Consider the following 19,229-nt stretch of genomic DNA (forward strand, 5'->3'; position numbering starts at 1 on the left):
GGTGCACCCTGGAACACTTCTGAGGAATCAGGATTCCCCACCAAAACGAGAGACAAAAGAAAAGAAAAAGAAAAAAGAGAGAGAGAGAGACAGGAAAGAAAGGGAAGATGAAAGAGAAGGTTCAGCACAAATGCACCCCAAGGTAAGATTTATGGAGTAGACAAACAAAAACAGACAAACATAAAGACTGATACAAGTATAAGAGAAAAAAAATATATATGCAAATAAAGGTAGAACCTCATCAAAAGGAACCCCAAGTGTAAGATTTATATGCTATCAGGACAAACCCCAAAACACAGAAACACTGGTGGAAGAAGATGGGAGAGTTCTTATAAAGTCTCAGTGTCTGCGAGGAAGGTTGTTTTGATTCTTCCTGGATGTATCTTGATATCTTTGTTAAAGGACTCAAGTTTCCTAAGATAAAGGGGGATTAAAAATTGGTTTACCTATAGGGATAGTATTGATTGGGGAAAGGGGATTACCTTGAAGTTTAACTCCATATGAATATTAGAAGATAAAAATAAAAAGGAATAAACTAGACTAAGCTAAACTAAAATTTAAAAAAAGAATTCAAAAAATAGAAATGCAAAAGAAAAACATAGTGTATGTATCAAAAAGTTCAGGTTAGAAGGGTATTATGAAATTTGATGTACTGTACAGCTCGCTGTGATGGCAAATAGGTTAAAAAAATTACCTATGTATAAAAGAAAATGAACCAGAATAGTGGGAACGAGTGAAAAATAAAAGTTTTCCTATAAAGTAGTGGTTGTTCTCTTGTAGTCCTTTTTTTTTTTTCTCTTTTTTTTTTCTTTCTTGGTTTGTTTTCTGGGGGCCCTCCCTGCCACGTGGGTTTTCAGTCAATGATGTTCCCTGTGTTAAGTCCTCCCGGCCCCCTCAAAGGGGTGGGCTCTGAGGAAACTGGTTTTTTTTTTTTTTTTTTCAGGCTTTTGTTCTCTGGCGGTTTTTATGTTTGTTCACTTTTTTTTTTTCCTCTCTCACTTTGACTGCTTTTGCTGGTTTTTGTAGTTTTAGAGGAAAACAAACCGCACCCTGATCTCCTTCTCAGAGAGAAGCCTCAGTCTGGCTGCAGAGCCTAAATAAGTTTCCCCTTGGCCGCTGGCAGAGCAGGTTCTGAGTCGCGGTCCCTGGAGTTGCAGGATCTTTTGCTTGTACCCAAAGCCAAGGCAGTGGTGGCTGCTGGGCAGCTCCAGACCACCAGAGAGGTTCCAAGCAGCAATTGCACACTGAGATTTTCCCGCTGGCCTGGGCTGGGAGTGCCTCGTGTTTCTGGGTCTAAGCGCGCCCGGCTTGTGCGCACCAATTTCAGGGGAGACTGTGGGTCGTGCGCAGGTCTCAGGCTCTGAGAATAGGGCGCAGGTCCGAAAGCTCCAGGCTGGGCCTTCCACACACCTCTCTCGGGCGAGTGTTTGGTCTGAAACAATGGCGCGTATCAAAGGGCGCCAGCTGGGCCTTTGTATCTCTCTCAGGGGAGTATCTCATGCTCTATAGCAGGGCTCTCGCATTCTGCCACCCAGTGTGGCTCCCATCCCCTCACAGGAAATGGACCCCACACATTCTAGGGGCGCGCTGGTGGCTTAGGGACCAAGAGCTGGTTTCTCCGAGGCACTCTCTCTGCCTCAGCGCCAGGGGAGGCTGTCCTGGGACCTGGGACTTAAGCCCTTGTCTCTAGCCGCCTGGATTCCCACCCCCCCCCCCCCCCCCCCCCCCCCGCAATCCTTTGCTCTTTTGGAGTGCTTTCAACCAGTCTCTAAGTTAATGCTGATCCCCAGACCCAGGGTACTCTCGCTTGTATTGGGGTATTACTTTCCAACCGGTCTCCTCTGGTGGCTCCCTCCCCCTTTTGTTTATCTTCTAATATCAGTCGTCATTTCCACTCTGCTTTACCTGCTCACTGGCATCTTCTGCCCCTGTAGAGATCCAGATGTGTATAATTCTGACCTCAGGCTGATTTCATGGGTGATCAGAGTTCTTTGGTAGGTAATCAGCTCACTTTGAGGTACAGGCTGAAAAGATGCCTCTTCCTACTTCCCCGCCATCTTGTCCCCCCTGTATTTTACAACTTTTACTCATTATACTGAGCTCAATTTATGAATATTTTTTTCCAGGTAAAAAAGTCCCACTAACATTTATTGTAAGGCTGTTTTGTTGGTAATAACCTCCTTTGTCCTTTGTTTATCTAAGAAATTATTTATCTCTCTCTCAGATATGAAGGATAATCTTCCTGGGTAGATTATTCTCGGTTGTAGGGTTTTTATTTTTCCCTTTCAACATTGTGAATATATTATGTCACTTGCTTCTGACTTAAAAAGAACTTCATTTCTTTTGACCCTGTGAAGATGAAGGATTCACTGGATTATCTTCCACTGCAGGCAAATGCTTAAAGAATGGTTTTCTGCTTTTTTGCTATTGGAAACAGGTGGAATATGACAGGACACACACACACACACACACACACACACACACACACACACACAGTGAGAGTATCTGTTTGGACATTCAGATTCATCCTCCTCTTAACCAGCATGACACTCGTTGGCGAGCTGAATTCTACCCTCGAAGCCTGCTAAGGAGAAACTCAAGGGCACAACAGGAAGAATCAGGATCCCCTGAGCCCACAAATCTGCCCCTCAAGTGTGCACAGCCACTCCCAATGGAGATTGTCTTCCCATAACTGAAATAACCCACCAAAGGTACCTTTAAGAACTCCTTAAGATCCTTATCTCTCCCAAGGGTTGGGGCCTGCCCAGACCCACCTAGAGATAGGCTACAGGTGCACAAGGCCAGGGGCTCCTGCCCCAGCACTCTCTAAGTGGGCAATCCACTCTGCTTCCAAAGTCTCAGTTTCCAGAGGAAGTGAGGATACAACATTCCCACTCAAGCCCTGAGTTTATGAAGGCAAAGGACTTAGACCAAGGACAAAGTCATTGTGATAGAAACTTCAGTAAATTTATTATACTCATTAGTCAGGAATAGGTAAATAAGAAATTACCAGAAAAAGAAGCAGAGAGAAAGATGATGTAAGAATGGCAATAGGAGGAGGAAGGAAGAAGGGAGGGATTAAGGGAGAATGAAGAGAGGGAGGTAGAAAGAACAGAGGGAGGGAGGGGAGAAAAGGTAAAAAAGAAGTAGCAAATTCCTCCTAACATTCATCCCTGATATATCTGGGGACAAAACACCTGGATCAGACTCAGGTCTGCTCAAGTGTCTCAAGCACATTCCCCAGGTGCTGCAATGTCAGTAAATGATTTGCTGAGAATGAGTGCACCTATTGCCCATGTGGGTGACCAAGTCAGTGACCTGGGATGAATTTACTCCTTCTCCCTTTGTAAATACTGAATCAAGTAAGTGCTGGTGGGAAGGATGTGAGTGCCGAGTTATGGGAAAGGGCTTGGAGACCTGGCACTTTCGTCTCTCACCTTGAAAGAATGAGAGGAGGGTGGCCTTGGGCAGAAAAGGCAGGAGAGTCCCTGACCAACCCTGAGAGGTTGATACCAACCATCCCCAGGATGTCCCACACCTTGTTACTTTATGTCAGGGCGACTTGTCTCCATAGGCTGAACTGTAGGTAAAGTTCTGAGACCAGGCTCCCACTTGCTACTGACCTTCACCAAATATTCAGGCCCACTATATGCCAGTGCTATTTTATGCTGAACTTTAGCTAATTTATTTCAGCAAATTACTTCCTTGAATCTTGAGAGGAAAGTCTCTCCTCATTTGAAAGTTGTGAGACAGAAGCTCAACAATAGGAGGGGACTTACCCAGGGTCACATGGTTAGGTGGCCTAAACCTGCAGGAGCAGGGTCCATGCTATAGCTCAGCTAGGCTCTAATCAAATGGCACCAGACAGGGGTTACCAACACTAAGACTGCTCCAGAAGTTTGGGGCGCAGGAGGATAGAAAGAAATCATATTAGAACGTCTTTTTTTTTTAATTTATTTTTTATTTATTTTCAGCATAACAGTATTCATTGTTTTTGCACCACACCCAGTGCTCTATGCAATCCGTGCCCTCTATAATACCCACCACCTGGTACCCTCCTCCCACCCCCTGCCCCTTCAAAACCCTCAGATTGTTTTTCAGAATCCATAGTCTCTCATGGTTCACCTCCCCTTCCAATTTCTCCCAACTCCCTTCTCCTCTCTGTCTCCCCATGTCCTCCATGCTTTTTCTTATGCTCCACAAATAAGTGAAACCATATGATAATTGACTCTCTATGCTTGACTTATTTCACTCAGCATAATCTCTTCCAGTCCCGTCCATGTTGCTACAAAAGTTGGGTATTTGTCCTTTCTGATGGAGGCATAATACTCCGTAGTGTATATGGACCACATCTTCCTTATCCATTCATCCGTTGAAGGGCATCTTGGTTCTTTCCACATTTGGCGACCGTGGCCACTGCTGCTAAAAACATTGGGGTACAGATGGCCCTTCTTTTTACTACATCTGAATCTTTGGGGTAAATACCCAGGAGTGCAATGGCAGAGTCATAGGGAAGTTCTATTTTTAATTTCTTGAGGAATCTCCACACTGTTCTCCTAAGTGGCTGCATCGACTTGCATTCCCATCAACAGTGTAAGAGGGTTCCCCTTTCTCCACATCCCCTCCAACACATGTTGTTTCCTGTCTTGCTAATTTTGGCCATTCTAACTGGTGTAAGGTGATATCTCAATGTGGTTTTAATTTGAATCTCCCTGAGGGCTAGTGATGACGAACATTTTTTCATGTGTCTGATAGCCATTTGTATGTCTTGATTGGAAACGTGTCTGTTCATATCTTCTGCCCATTTTTTTTAATGTTATGTTAGAACTCCTATTATATAAACTTTTAATATTATCTCTTTTACACATGCTGGTTGTGTTTCTTTTTATAATCTGTACAATGTTATGACAAACGTGTTTGTTAATCCCTCCCTGATGCTTTATGTATATGCTCTTGCATTTTGTATCTTTTCCAAAGGTGTGCATGATCCAACGAGTCCATGGTTCTACTTGTGTTTTTCTAGTTTTCTGAGCACCATTTCTTGAAGAGACTATCGTTTTCCCATTGGGCATTCTTGACTACTTTATCCAATATTTGTTGACCATATATGTTGGGATTTAATTCTGGACTCTCTATTCTGTTTTATTGGTTGATATGTCTCTTTTTATGCCACCGCTAGGCTGTATTTTGTTACTATGATTTGGAATCATCTAGAATCAAGAAGTACGAAACCTCCAGCTTCATTTTATTTTTGCAGGAATTTTTGGGGTATTTGGAATCTCCTGCAGTTCCACACAAATTTCAGAATTATTTCTTCTATTTCCATCAAGAATGCCTTTGTTTTTTTGGATTGAGATCACATTAACTCTGTAAATGGCTTTGGGTAATATCATCATTTTAAAAGTACTTTTAAATACATTTTAAAAATTTCTTTCAACCCAAAGCATGAGCTGTCTGTCCATTTGCTTGTGGCTTCATCTTCTTTTCGCAAAGTGTTGTGGTTTCAATTGTACAGATCTTTGAGCCCCTTGATTACATATATTTCTAAGGATGGTATTTTGATGCTGTTATGAGTAGAATAGTTTTCTCTATTTCTTTTTCTCATGCTCCATTATTAGTGTAAAGGAATGCCACGTATTTGTGTAAGTTTATTTTGTAACATTTCACTTTATCAAATCTCTGATTATAATAGAATTCAATTGACTTCTTAAGTTCTTCTATACTCAAAATGGCATCATGTGCAAATAGTGACAATTTTACTTCTTCCTTCTTGATGTGGATGATTTTTATTTCTCTCTCCTGACTAATTGTTCCAGCTAGGACTTCCACTACTATATTGAATAAGGGTGAGTAGCCTTCTCTGTTATGTTCCTGTTCTTTAAGGAAAGGTTTTCACTTCTTCTTCATTGAGTACAATGTTAGCTGTAGATTTCTCATAATGGTCTTTATAATGATGAGATACAGTCTTTGTTATTTTATTTAAATTCAGTTAATATATAATGTGTTATTTCCTGGTTTCAGAGGTAGAGATCAGTGATTCATCAGTCTTACATAATACCCAGTGCTCATTACATCACCTGACCTCACTCTCTATACCCAATCCATCAAGAGTTTTTATCATGAAAGAATGGTGTATTTTGTCAAATTTCTTTAGGCAACTATTGAGAGGATCGTGTGATTTTTATCTCTCATTTTATTGGTGTATTGAATTATACTTGCTGATTTTATATGTTGAATTATCTTTGCATCCCATTGATAAATCCCATCTCATCATTGTGTATGGTCCTTTTAAAGTGTTTCAATTTGGTTTGCTAACATGTTGCTGAGAATATTTGCAACTATAGTCATCAAACATATTGATTTAAAGTATCATTATCTTGTTTGCTATCAAGGTAATACTCATTTTGTGGAATGGTTTAGAAACATTGCCTCTTCCTCAATATTATGAAAGATATTGGGTAATTTCTTTGATGCTGAAGGAGGTACCACAAAGTATTTTAAGCAGCAGAACACAAAATCAGAACATTTAGAAGTTTGCTACAGTGACTGGGATGGTCCACGGCTTAAAGACGCTCAGGTCAAGGACACTGGACAGTTTGGCCTCAGGATCCTGGAGGTTACAACAAGAACAGGGGTGCCTGGGTGCAGCAGAGTTTCCAGGCATCACAGCGGAGAAAATGACTGAAAACAACAAGTCTAGGCACTGGTTTTCTGCTCATTTTTGTCATAAATTACAAACTGCTACATGGTCCCACTATTGCTCTCTGGGCAGGGGCCCAGCAAAGGCAGAAGTGTGCCAAGATGCACCTCCTTCCCCTGAGAGGAACAGCACAGGTCTGCCCCACAGGAGCCTGTAAAGTTTGAGACTTAACATGGGATTTCATGCCTGAGATAAAAATGTTCAGTCCAAACGTGGAAAGAACCAAGATGCCCTTCAGCAGATGAATGGATAAGGAAGATGTGGTCCATATACACTATGGAATATAATGCCTCCATCAGAAAGGATGAATACCCAACTTTTGTAGCAACATGGATGGGACTGGAAGAGATTATGCTGAGTGAAATAAGGCAAGCAGAGAGAGCCAGTTATCATATGATTTCACTTATTTGTGAAGCATAACAAATAGCATGGAGGACATGGGGAGTTAGAGAGGAGAAGGGAGTTGGGGGAAATTGGAAGGGGAGGTGAACCATGAGAGACTATGGACTCTGAAAAACAATCTGAGGGGTCTGAAGTTGCGGGGGGGTTGGGAAGTTGGGGTACCAGGTGGTGGGTATTATAGAGGGCACGGATGGCATGGAGCACTGGATGTGGTACAAAATTAATGAATACTGTTATGCTGAAAATAAATAAATAAATTTAAAAAGTTCATTCACAGGCTGAGTAAATGCAGAGTTTTTAAGGAAACCAGGTTGACAAAAGTGATTGACTACTCATCTGTGAGGGCTCACTGAAGAGTGGGGGAGGGTGCGAAATTTCAACTCCAGGTACAGATTGGGGCACCATCATATTCATCTCCTTCCTACCCCCATTGGTGCTGAAAGTCTTCAAGGAGCACATACTGCAATCTGGAGCCACCGCACTGAGCCCAGCGCCCTGGCAAGGGAGGGGAAATCCTCCCCCAGAAGTTCACTAAGAATTAGCACAAGAAGCTTCTCCCCCAGAAGACCAGCAGGAACATCCAGCTAAGACGAAGGTTATGGATCATAGAGAACTCCAAAACTTCAGCCTGGGCTAAAACAGTTCATAGCATCTGCGAGTATTTGATGACAATGATGATGATAATGATGATGATGATGTAGTCTTGGGGATTTGCTTATCCATTCTCTTATTTTATCAATTCTTTTTAAATTCTTCACTTTTTTTTTTAAAGTGGACTCCTTTTTTAAAATTTTTTTATTTTTTCAGTTTTTATAAACATATATTTTTATCCCCAGGGGTACAGGTCTGTGAATCGACAGGTTTACACACTTCACAGCACTCACCATGGCACATACCCTCCCCAATGTCCATAACCCCAACCCCCCTCCCTCAGCAACCCTCTGTTTGTTTTGTGAGATTAAGAGTCACTTATGGTTTGTCTCCCTCCCAATCCCATCTTGTTTCATTTATTCTTCTCCTACCCCCTTAACCCCCCACGTTGCATCTCCACTTCCTCATATCAGGGAGATCATATGATAGTTGTCTTTCTCCGATTGACTTATTTCGCTAAGCATGATACCTTCTAGTTCCATCCACGTCGTCACAAATGGCAAGATTTCATTTCTTTTGATGGCTGCATAGTATTCCATTGTGTATATATACCACATCTTCTTGATCCATTCATCTGTTGATGGACATCTAGGTTCTTTCCATAGTTTGGCTATTGTATACATTGCTGCTCACTCTTTTTTTTTTTTTTTTTTTTAGGTTTTATGTATTTATTTGAAAAGAGATCACAAGCAGGCAGAGAGGCAGGCAGAGAGAGAGGAGGAAGCAGGCTCCCTGCTGAGAAGAGAGAATTGTGCCCTCCACAATACCCACCACCAGGCTCACCCAACCTCCCAACCCCCTCCCCTCCCCTCCAAAACCCTCAGTTAGTTCCTCAGAGTCCACAGTCTCTCATGGCTCATTTCCCCCTCTAATTTCCCCCAACTCGCTTCTCCTCTCAATCTCCCCATGTCCTCCGTGTAATTCTTTATGCTCCACAAATAAGCAAAACCATATGATAATTCACTCTCTCTGCTTGACTTATTGCTATTTTTGTCTTTTCTCTGTCTTTCATCTATTTTCCCCTGGACATAATGACTAGACAGAGAAATTCACCCAAAAGAAAGATCAGGAGACAGTAATCACTGCCAGGGATTGAATCAATATGAATACAAGTAAATTGTCAGAACTGGAATCAACACAACAATTATAAAGGTAATAGCATAGAAGACAGTAGAGAATCTCTTACTGGGGAAATAAAACAACAAAAATATAATCAGGCTGAAATTTAAAAAGCTATTACTGAGATGCAGTCTCAAGAGAGATGTATCAACTACCAAAACTGAAACTGGAAGAAAAAGAAAACTTAACAGACCCATAACCAGCAAGGAAATTGAAGCAGTAATAAAAAATCTAGCAATAAACAAGAGTTCAGTCCAGATGCACCCAGAATTCTATCAAACATTTAAAGAAGAATTAATACTTATTCTTCTGAAGCTTTTAAAAAAAATAGAAATGGAAGGAAATTTTCCAAAATCATTCTAGAAGGCCAACATTACCTTGATCCCAAAACAAGACAAAGAGCCCACCACAAAAGACAATTACAGACAAATATCCCTGATGAATGTGATGCAAAAATTCTCACCAAGATACTAGCCAACAAGATCCAACAGTACATTAAAAGGACTATTCACCATGACCAAGTGGGATTTATTCCTGGGTTACAAGAGTAGTCCAACACCTGCAAATTAATCAATGTAATACACTACATTAATAAAACTAAGGGCAGGAAATGATATGATTTTCTCAATAGATGCAGAAATAGTATTTGACAATATACAGCATCTTTGCCTGATTAAAATTCTCTCACAGTGGTGTGATAGAGGGAACATACCTCAATATCATAAAAGCGATCTATGAAAAATCAACAACAAATATCATTCTCAGTGGATAAAAACTGAGAGCTTTTCCCTTGGGAATACAATAGGGATGTACCCTCTCACCACTGCCATTAAATTGTGTTTATTTTATGCAGTTTGTGTTGTGCAGATAAACCCAGAGGCTATGAGTGAGTCACCAGCTTTATTTTAGGAAATGTGGAGTCTGACTAGACATGTTCTCTGTCTCAACATTTCTGAATAAATGTATGGTTGTGGACTTTAAGAAGAGTTGAGTGTAATATTCTCTTGTATATCTTTCTTATTCTGGAATGGACGAGACCTACTTACCTTTTTTTTTTTTTTAAGAGAGCATGAGTCGGGGAGGAGCAGAGGGAGAAGAAGGAGCAGAGGGAGAAGCAGGTCCCCCACTGAGCAGGAAACCCAATGTGGGGCTCGATCCCAGGACCGGGGATCATGACCTGAGCCAAACGCAGATGCCCAACCAACTGAGCCACTCAGGCACCCCAAGACCTACTTATCTTAATAAACCTTAATAAATATCTGTTATTTCTGAAATACTAGTGCTGCATTAATTCAGGGAAGGGAAGATGAGAATTTGGGTTCCCTTGTGAGTCAACAGCAGTTCGAGAGAACAGAACTGCTGCCAGAATAAAGATGTGAATGAAGAAGAGCGTTTTCAGACCCCAGATGAATTGAAGAAAGCTTTGACCATGAGCACAGTTCCAGGATCTATGTACTGCTTCTCAGTACTTCTAGTCCAATTTCAAAGGTGGATGGAACCCACAGGAAATGCAAGGAAGCCAGACTCTTGAGGACTCAGACCTTCAGGAATGAATGTGTGTCTACTTCCAAGGTACAGAACTCTGACCTGCTGTGTTTCTGGGAGAGATGAGAATACACAGAATCGGAAGTGGAAGAAGGAAGTCACAGATCTCAGTTCCTGCCTGTAACCAAAAGTAGGACAAGGACTGTGGTAGTTTTGTATATTTTTTGTTTCTGGTCATGTCATTTGTATTAATTATGTATTTTCTTTCTTCCTTCTTCTTACAAGTGTGATTTTATGCAAGTTGTCCATGGTAATATTTCAAATATAATCTCTAGGTAACAGAATAATCAAATGATTGTGTCTGGACTGAAGAAACTAAATATAACTGATTAATTCAATGCTTGGGACTGCCTGTCTTTTCCATTTTGGGGAAAGAGTGAGAAGTTTTTCACTTGTAAGTGTAGCCATGTAGATAGGTGAAAGGTGGAATTGTTGTGTTGTCACATAGAAGCTCCAATATGGGGAGTCAAGATGGCGGAGAAGTAGCAGGCTGAGACTACTTCAGCTAGCAGGAGATCAGCTAGATAGCTTATCGAAAGATTGCAAACACCTACAAATCCATCGGCAGATCGAAGAGAAGAAGAACAGCAATTCAAAAACAGAAAAACAACCACTTTCTGAAAGGTACTGGCGGAGAAGTGAATCCAAAGCGATGGGAAGATAGACCCTGGGGGGAGAGCAACGGAGCACAAAACCAGGACTTTTAAGTCTGTTCTGGTGAGGGACATCGCTCCAGAGGCTAAACCGGGGCAAAGCCCACAAGGGGTCAGCGTGGCCTCAGGTCCCGCAGGGTCACAGAAGGATCGGGTTGTCTGAGTGTCGCAGACCTTGCAGGTATTGGAAAGGGAAAGCCGGCTACAGAGACAGAGCCGAGAGTAAGCTCACAGCTCGGGGTTGGGAGTTACTGGTCGCTGTTCTCTGAGGGCGCACTGAGGAGTGGGGCCCCGGGATCTCTGCTCCTCCGGGCCAGAGACCAGGAGGCCGCCATTAGTATTCCCGTCCTCCAGAACTCTACGGAAAGCGCTCAGGGAACAAAAGCTCCTGAAAGCAAAGCCTAGCAGATTACTCAGCCTGGGCCCCAGTAAGGGCGGTGCAATTCTGCCTGGGGCAAAGACACTTGAGAATCACTACAACAGGCCCCTCCCCCAGAAGATCAACAAGAAATCCAGCCAAGACCAAGTTCACCTACTAAGGAGTGCGGTTTCAATACCAAGGAGAGCAGCAGAATTCTAGAGGAGGAGAAAGCAAAGCACGGAACTAATGGCTTTCTCCCTCTGATTTTTTAGGCTTGGAGTTAATTTAAATTTTTTCTCTTTCATTTTTTTCCCTTCTTCTGCTAATTTTTTTTAACTTTTACCCTTTTCGTTTTTAAAGTTTTTTAACTAGTTTATCTAATATATATATATATTTTTTTCTTTTTTATACTTTACTTAATTCGTTTTTTTTTAATTCTTTTCTTTTATTTTTCTATTTTCTTTCTTTTTGAATCTCTTTTTATCCCCTTTCTCCCCTCACATGATTTGGGATCTTTTCTGATTTGGTTAAAGCATATTTTCCTGGGGTTTTTGCCACCCTTTTAGTATTTTACTTGTTCCCTCATATACTCTTATGTGGACAAAATGACAAGGTGGAAAAAAACACCACAAAAAAAATAATAAGAGGCAGTACCAAAGGCTAGGGACCTAATCAATACAGACATTGGTATTATGTCAGATCTAGAGTTCAGAATGGCAATTCTCAAGGTTCTAGCCGGGCTTGAAAAAGGCATGGAAGATATTAGAGAAACCCTCTCAGGAGATATAAAAGCCCTTTATGGAGAAATAAAAGAACTAAAATCTAACCAAGTTGAAATCAAAAAAGCTATTAATGAGGTGCAATCAAAAATGGAGGCTCTAACTGCTAGGATAAATGAGGCAAAAGAAAGAAGTAGCGATATAGAAGACCAAATGACAGAGAATAAAGAAGCTGAGCAAAAGAGGGACAAACAGCTACTGGACCACGAGGGGAGAATTCGAGAGATAAGTGAGACCATAAGATGAAACAACATTAGAATAATGGGGATTCCAGAAGAAGAAGAAAGAGAGAGGAGAGCAGAAGGTATATTGGAGAAAATTATTGGGGAGAATTTCCCCAACATAGCAAAGGGAATGAGAATCAAAATTCAGAAGGTTCAGAGAACGCCTCTCAAAATCAATAAGAATAGGCCCACACCCCATCACCTAATAGTAAAATTTACAAGTCTCAGTGACAAAGAGAAAATCCTGAAAGCAGCCTGGGAAAAGAAGTCTGTAACATACAAAGGTAAAAATATTAGATTGGCAGCAGACTTCTCCACAGAGACCTGGCAGGCCAGAAAGAGCTGGCATGATATTTTCAGAGCATTAAACGAGAAAAACATGCAGCCAAGAATACTATTTCCAGCTAGGCTATCATTGAAAATAGAAGGAGAGATTAAAAGCTTCCAGGACAAACAAAAATTGAAAGAATTTGCAAACACCAAACCAGCTCTACAGGAAATCTTGAAAGGGGTCCTCTAAGCAAAGAGAGAGCCTACAAGTGGTAGATCAGAAAGGAACAGAGACCATATACAGTAACAGTCACCTTACAGGCAATACAATGGCACTGAATTCATATCTCTCAATAGTTACCCTGAATGTGAATGGGCTAAATGCCCCAATCAAAAGACACAGGTATCAGAATGGATAAAAAAACAAAACCCATCGATATGTTGCCTACAAGAAACTCATCTGAAGCCCGAAGCCACCTCCAGATTTAAAGTGAGGGGGTGGAAAACAATTTACCATGCTAATGGAACATCAGAAGAAAGCAGGAGTGGCAATCCTTATATCACATCAATTAGATTTTAAGACAAAGGCTATAATAAGAGATGAAGTAGGACACTATATCATACTCAAAGGGTCTGTCCAACTAGAAGATTTAACAATTTTAAATATCTATGCTCCCAACTTGGGAGAAGCCAACTATATAAACCAATTAAAACAAAATCAAAGAAACACGTCAACAATAGTACAATAATAGTAGGGGACTTTAACACTCGCCTCACTGAAATGGAAAAAACATCCAAGCAAAAGATCAACAAGGAAATAAAGGCCTTAAAGGACACACCGGACCAGATGGACATCACAGATATATTCAGAACATTTCATCCCAAAGCAACAGAATACACATTCTTCTCTCGTGCACATGGAACATTCTCCAGAATAGATCACATCCTCGGTCCTAAATCAGGACTCAACAGGTATCAAAATTCGGATCATTCCCTGCATATTTTCAGACCACAATGCTCTGAAGCTGAAGTCAACCACAAGAGGCAGTTTGAAAAGAACCCAAATACATGGAGACTAAACAGCATCCTTCTAAAGAATGAATGGGTCAACCTGGAAATTAAAGAAGAATTGAAAAAAATCATGGAAACAAATGATAATGATAATACAACAGTTCAAAAACTGTGGGACACAACAAAGGCAGTCCTGAGAGGAAAATATATAGTGGTACAAGCCTTTCCCACGAAACAAGAAAGGTCTCAGGTACACAACCTAACCCTACACCTAAAGGAGCTGGATAAAGAACAACAAAGAAACCCTAGGCCCAGCAGGAGAAGAGAAATCATAACGATCAGAGCAGAAATCAATAAAATAGAAACCAAAAACAATAGAACAAATCAACGAAAATAGAACCTGGTTCTTTGAAAGAATTAATAAAATTGATAAACCCCTGGCCCGACTTATCAAGAAGAAAAGAGAAAGGACCCAAATAAATAAAATCATGAATGAAAGAGGAGAGATCACAACTAACACCAAAGAAATACAAACTATTATAAGAACATATAATGAGCAACTCTATGCCAACAAATTTGACAATCTGGAAGAAATGGATGCATTCCTAGAGACATATAAACTACCACAACAGAACCAGGAAGAAATAGAAAGCCTGAACAGACCCATAACCAGTAAGGAGATTGAAACGGTCATCAAAAATCTCCAAATAGACAAAAGCCCAGGGCCAGACGGCTTCCCGGGGGAATTCTACCAAACATTTCAAGAAGAACTAATTCCTATTCTCCTGAAACTGTTCCAAAAAATAGAAATGGAAGGAAAACTTCCAAACTCATTTTATGAGGCCAGCATTACCTTGATCCCAAAGCCAGACAAGGATCCCATCAAAAAAGAGAGCTGTAGATCAATATCCTTGATGAACACAGATGCGAAAATGCTCACCAAAATACTAGCCAATAGGATTCAACAGTACATTAAAAGGATTATTCATCACGACCAAGTGGGATTTATTCCAGGGCTGCAAGGTTGGTTCAACATCCACAAATCAGTCAATGTGATACAACACATCAGTAAAAGAAAGAACAAGAACCATATGATACTCTCAATAGATGCTTTTTCAGCCTTTGACAAAGTACAGCATCCCTTCCTGATCAAAACTCTTCAAAGTGTAGGGATAGAGGGCACATACCTCAATATCATCAAAGCCATCTATGAAAAACCCACTGCAAATATCATTCTCAATGGAGAAAAGCTTTGAAAAAGCTTTTCTGCTAAGGTCAGGATCACGGCAGGGATGTCCATTATCACCACTGCTATTCAACATAGTACTAGAAGTCCTAGCCTCAGCAATCAGACAACAAAAGGAAATTAAAGGCATCCAAATCGGCAAAGAAGAAGACAAATTATCACTCTTCGCAGATGATATGATACTATATGTGGAAAACCCAAAAGACTCCCACTCCAAAACTGCTAGAAACCTGTACAGGAATTCAGTAAATTGTCAGGATATAAAATCAATGCACAGAAAACAGTTGCATTTCTTTACACGAACAAGACAGGAGAAAGAGAAATTAAGGAGTCAATCCCATTTACAATTGCACCCCCCCAAACCATAAGATACCTAGGAATAAACCTAACCAAAGAGGCACAGAATCTATACTCAGAAAAAACTATAAAGTACTCATGAAAGAAATTGAGGAAGACACAAAGAAATGGATTTCAAGTTCTATTACAAAGCTGTCATCATCAAGACAGCATGGTACTGGCACAAAAACAGACACATAGATCAATGGAACAGAATAGAGAGCCCAGAAATAGACCCTCAACTCTATGGTCAACTAATCTTCGACAAAGCAGGAAAGAATATCCAATGGAGAAAAGACAGCCTCTTCAATAAATGGTATTGGGAGAGTTGGACAGCCACATGCAGAAAAATGAAATTGGACCATTTCCTTACACCACACACAAAAATAGACTCAAAATGGATGAAGGACCTCAATGTGAGAAAGGAATCCATCAAAATCCTTGAGGAGAACACAGGCAGCAACCTCTTCTACCTCAGCCGCAGCAACATCTTCCTAAGAACATCGGCAAAGGCAAGGGAAGCAAGGGAAAAAATGAATTATTGGGATTTCATCAAGATCAAAAGCTTTTGCACAGCAAAGGAAACAGCTGACAAAATCAAAAGACAACTGACAGAATGGTAGAAGATATTTGCAAACGACATATCAGATAAAGGACTAGTGTCCAGAATCTATAAAGAACTTAGCAAACTCAACACCTAAAGAACAAATAATGCAATCAAGAAATGGGCAGAGGACATGAACAGACATTTCTGCAAGGAAGACATCCAGATGGCCAACAGACACATGAAAAAGTGCTCCATATCATTCAGCATCAGGGAAATACAAATCAAAACCACAATGAGATATCACCTCACACCAGTCAGAATGGCTAAAATCAACAAGTCAGGAAATGATAGATGCCGGCGAGGATGCGGAGAAAGGGGAACCATCCTACACTGTTGGTGGGAATGCAAGCTGGTGCAACCACGCTGGAAAACAGTATGGAGGTTCCTCAAAATGTTGAAAATAGAGCTACCCTATGACCCAGCAATTGCACTACTGGGTATTTACCGTAAAGATACGAATGTAGTGATCCAAAGGGGCATGTGCACTGGAATGTTTATAGCAGCAATGTCCACAATAGCCAAACTATGGAAAGAACCTAGATGTCCATCAACAGATGAATGGATAAAGAAGATGTGGTATATATATACAACGGAATACTTTGCAGCCATCAAAAGAAATGAAATCTTGCCATTTGCGACAACATGGATGGAATTAGAACGTATCATGCTTAGCGAAATAAGTCAAGCAGAGAAAGACAACTATCATATGATCTCCCTGATATGAGGAAGTGGTGATGCAACATGGTGGCTTAAGTGGGTAGGAGAAGAATCAATGAAACAAGATGGGATTGGGAAGGAGACAAACCATAAGTGACTCTTAATCTCACAAAACAAACTGAGGGTTGCTGGGGGGAGGGCGGTCTGGAGAGAGGGGTGGGGTTATGGACATTGGGGAGGGTATGTGCTTTGGTGAGTGTTGTGAAGTGTGTAAACCTGGCGATTCACGGACCTGTACCCCTGGGGATAAAAATATATGCTTATAAAAAATAAATAATTTAAAAAAAAATAAAATAAAACTGGAAATGTAAATCAAAAAAAAAAAAAAAAAGCTCCAATATGAGTAAAATGGTGTATGGGGAAGCTGAGGATTTAAAGGTGTGAAATCTGCCCATTATCTGTTCTTTGCCTTTTGATTCAAATCTACCCTGTATGTGCCCTACTTGCTGATACTGGATGTCATAAATGTTTCATTTTTGATATGTGGCACACTTGGCACAGCCTTTGTCAGTTAGTGCACTGCTGGGTTTGGCTAGCAAACCCTGAGATGGCAAATGAAAAAAATTTCTCCAGACACCTTCCTAGGACAAAGGAGAGGCCTGGGGACCAGACACTTTAGTGGCAAAAGGCCTCATGCCAAGCTTTGACTCCACTTTCATTGGGGTCACATCAATACACCAAGCACAATCACAAAGCAAGGAGGACAGTGTAACCTTAAGGGTCAGGACAATAATATATGGGTCAGTGGGTGATAAGGTCAAGGAGGCTAGGAGTTCATGAATTACGTGAGCACCACTTGTGCCTGTTTCTCCTCGAAATTTAAACATTTATTTCCTACATGAGAACCTTGAGTCGAAGTAAGAATCTGACTGCTTTCACCCAAGAATCTTCAAAGGAGGCCTGCGTTCTGGGCATTCCTTCTTTGTTTTTCAGTTGGTTTCATCCATGGAGGCATATACAAGTCAGATTTTGGCTGTGTCAGCACTGTGAATTCGTAGCGGGCACCAGAGGGAATACAGCAAGACATAGCTGGGGAAAAAGCTTTCTTCTTTTGCTGTGTTTTTAAAGAGATTTTATTAATTTACTTCTCAGAGATAGAGAGAGAGTGAGCAAGCATAAGCAGGGGGAGTGGCAGGCAGAGGAAAAGCAGGCTCCCCACTGAGCAAGGAGCCCCATGTGGGATTTGCTCCCAGGACTCTGGGATCATGACCTGAGCCAAAGTCAGATGCTTAACCCACTGAGCCACTCAGATGTCCCACTGTCAGTGTTTTCACCCATTGATCTTACAGTGTTACTGCCAGTGGCCTGGAGGAGACCTAGTTTCTCTCGCCTTTAAGTAAAAGGGTATGGCATTGTAGCAGGCTACAATTGTACATTGTAGCAGTTCTAGAAGGCTGCCTCCCAGGGAATCTTGCCAGTACTCTAGTGAGAGTTTTCCTGCCCAGTAGCCTTGGTCTGTGGCATGTTGGTGAACTTCTTTCCCTACCTGAGGACCCCAGTTCCACCTTCTCCAATAAACAGAGTATCAGACTTATTCTCTCAAATGTCTTCTGTTTTTAGAGGTAGCGTCTACTTCCTGTATCTCCTACTTCTGGTTTCCTTAGAGCTTTCTTTTACTTCTTTAAAACCTTTGTTTAATAATTCTTTATATCCATGTTAAAATGAGTGATATGGTTTCTCCCTTCTGACCGGACACTGAGTGATACAAACATCTAAACTGAACTCTATGTTCTCATAGTATATGGGAAACAGTAATGGAGGAATGTTCAAATTTATTAAAAAAAAAAATAAAGCCATAAATATACTCGTTGGTATCTGTGCATATATTTTAAATACTTTACATGATAATACATTATATGACATGTTCATCTCCTCTTTCCGTATGGCTTGTGCCTTTATGACAGTGGATTACTTTTAGATGGGCGATGGGTATATTTGCATTGAAATGGAGAGGAAAGGAAGGTATGGATGGGATATGATTATCCACACAAAAAAAGAGGTATCCTTTGAAACAAATACACCAGCTGCCCATGTAATTCCAGAAAGAATGGTTAAAACCATCATTCTTGGGAGGAGTGAGATCAGCATCATGGCAGAATGAGTCCTTCCATTTGTCTCCCCCTTTCTGTTTACAACTAGTAGGATTCCAAAACCCAACAAAGGTTCCTCTGCACAGCACATGAGACACCAAAGAGATCCATCCATGTTTACATTTGAAGGAGTGTGGATTGTGCCTCACGGAGACCAGAGCCCAGGCAGCTTGGTGAGGTCTGTTACCTTGGCTTCTACAGTGGTGGTAATGCTCACCAGTGACTCCTGTGGTGGAGAAGGTGGGGCTGGAAAGGGGTGAGTGAAAGTCTATTTGGCCCTGTGGGCTGTGGCTGGAGGACCCCCTAGTTATGAAGCCACAGAGCAGTGTCCTCTGAGGTAAGGTATCTGTGACCTGGAGGGAACAGTGGGGGGAAGGAAAAGGCAAGGGAGAGAGGCAGACAAGAAGCAACACTTTATGCACTGTCTGACCTGAGAGTTCAACAAGAGAACTCCCAGGTCTGAGGGATTCCTGAACTTGAGGATCCTCCGCCTGGAGTGTGGGACACACCCAAAGCCC

Source organism: Mustela putorius, unplaced genomic scaffold (assembly GCF_011764305.1).
Source record: "Mustela putorius furo isolate JIRA1106 unplaced genomic scaffold, ASM1176430v1.1 tig00003856_pilon_pilon_pilon, whole genome shotgun sequence".
In the NCBI taxonomy this organism is placed as follows: domain Eukaryota; kingdom Metazoa; phylum Chordata; class Mammalia; order Carnivora; family Mustelidae; genus Mustela; species Mustela putorius.